Raw genomic sequence first — 2,387 nt, forward strand, 5'->3', positions numbered from 1 at the left:
GATATTTAAATAGCCTATATTTTCCTGTATTTAAGTAGTCTCTATTTTCCTGTATTTAAGTAGTCTATATTTTTCTGTATTTAAGTAGCCTGTATTGTCTTGTATTTGATATTTAAATAGCCTATATTTTCCTGTATTTAAGTAGCCTGTATTGTCTTGTATGTAATATTTAAATAGCCTGTATTTTCCTGTATTTAAGTAGCCTGTATTGTCCTGAGGAAACATGAACATTAACTAAAATAAAACACTCGAGATTACATACCAAATATTCACTAGTATCATACACCGGTACACCCTGAGGAAACATGAACATTAACTAAAATAAAACACTCGAGATTACATACCAAATGTTCACTAATATCCCACTCCGGTACACCCTGAAGAAACATGAACATTAACTAAAATAAAACACTCGAGATTACATACCAAATGTTCACTAGTATCCCACTCCGGTACACCCTGAGGAAACATGAACATTAACTAAAATAAAACACTCGAGGTTACGAACCAAATGTTCACTAGTATCCCACTCCGGTACACCCTGAGGAAACATGAACATTAACTAAAATAAAACACTCGAGATTACATACCAAATGTTCACTACTATCACACTCCGGTACACCCTGAGGAAACATGAACATTAACTAAAATAAAACACTCGAGATTACATACCATATGTTCACTAGTATCATACTCCGGTACACCCTGAGGAAACATGAACATTAACTAAAATAAAACACTCGAGATTACATACCAAATGTTCACTAGTATCCCACTCCGGTACACCCTGAGGAAACATGAACATTAACTAAAATAAAACACTCGAGATTACATACCAAATGTTCACTACTATCACACTCCGGTACACCCTGAGGAAACATGAACATTAACTAAAATAAAACACTCGAGATTACATACCAAATGTTCACTAGTATCATACTCCGGTACACCCTGAGGAAACATGAATATTAACTAAAATAAAACACTCGAGATTACATACCAAATGTTCACTGGTACCGCACTCAGGTACACCCTGAGGAAACATGAACCTGCAGTACCATTAAATGTGGATTACATAATATTAATTAGCCAAACACGTTAAATGCATCGCTAATGACAAAGGTGTCTGTACCGTTACCATGAACAAGATTGTTGAAAACGATCCCACGAATAGTGTAGAAAAACAAAACGATTGGACACTTTAATTAAACTAACGATTGATTACTAAAACTTTTAAATCTCACATACCCGCTCAGGAACAATCTACCAGTTTATCAAGTCGGTGCATACCAACTCCCACGTCACCTAGGAGATATTATTAACAACAGAATCGTAAATAATCGTTATAAAATAGAAAACAACTTTAAATGACATTATATTAAACCTCCGAGAAATAATGGTGTCATATAACAGTTTACTACTGTTTCTGTAGGACTAGCTAGCCAAGTCGAGAAATAATGGTGTCATATAACAGTTTACTACTGTTTCTGTAGGAAGTCCTAGTCCTACAGAAACAGTAGTAAACTGTTATATGACACCATTATTTCTCGACTTGGCTAGTTAGTCCTACAGAAACAGTAGTAAACTGTTATATAACACCATTATTTCTCGACTTGGCTAGTTAGTCCTACAGAAACAGTAGTAAACTGTTATATGACACCATTATTTCTCGACTTGGCTAGTTAGTCCTAGAGAAACAGTAGTAAACTGTTATATGACACCATTATTTCTCGACTTGGCTAGTTAGTCCTAGAGCTAGCCAAGTCGAGAAATAATGGTGTCATATAACAGTTTACTACTGTTTCTGTAGGACTAACTAGCCAAGTCGAGAAATAATGGTGTCATATAACAGTTTACTACTGTTTCTGTAGAACAAGCTAGCCAAGTCGAGAAATAATGGTGTCATATAACAGTTTACTACTGTTTCTGTAGGACTAGCTAGCCAAGTCGAGAAGTAATGGTGTCATATAACAGTTTACTACTGTTTCTGTAGGACATATAACAGTTTACTACTGTTTCTGTAGGACTAGGACTAACTAGCCAAGTCGCCTAGCAAAAACTAATATGTGGAGGAAGTTTACTTGATATCATTCCACAGCTGTTAAAACCACTTGTTTCATGTTATCAATGTTACAGCTTCATGTTATCAATGCTACAGCTTCATGTTATCAATGTTATAGCTTCATGTTATCAATGCTAGAGCTTCATGTTATCATTGTAATAGCTTCATGTTATCAATGTTATAGCTTCATGTTATGAATGTTACAGCTTCATGTTATCAATGCTACAGCTTCATGTTATCAATGTTATAGCTTCATGTTATCAATGCTACAGCTTCATGTTATCAATGCTACAGCTTCATGTTATCAATGTTATAGCTTCATGTT

The 2,387-nt window shown here is 34.9% G+C and overlaps 1 protein-coding gene across 1 annotated transcript in view; it reads left to right on the forward strand.

The window, feature by feature from the left end:
* Window positions 1–2,387, forward strand: part of LOC106474530 (glycine receptor subunit alpha-2-like) — a 30,435-nt gene that overhangs the window by 19,998 nt on the left and 8,050 nt on the right. The window lies entirely within an intron of this gene.

The sequence above is a fragment of the Limulus polyphemus genome, unplaced genomic scaffold, assembly GCF_000517525.1.
Source record: "Limulus polyphemus unplaced genomic scaffold, Limulus_polyphemus-2.1.2 Scaffold7328, whole genome shotgun sequence".
NCBI lineage: Eukaryota > Metazoa > Arthropoda > Merostomata > Xiphosura > Limulidae > Limulus > Limulus polyphemus.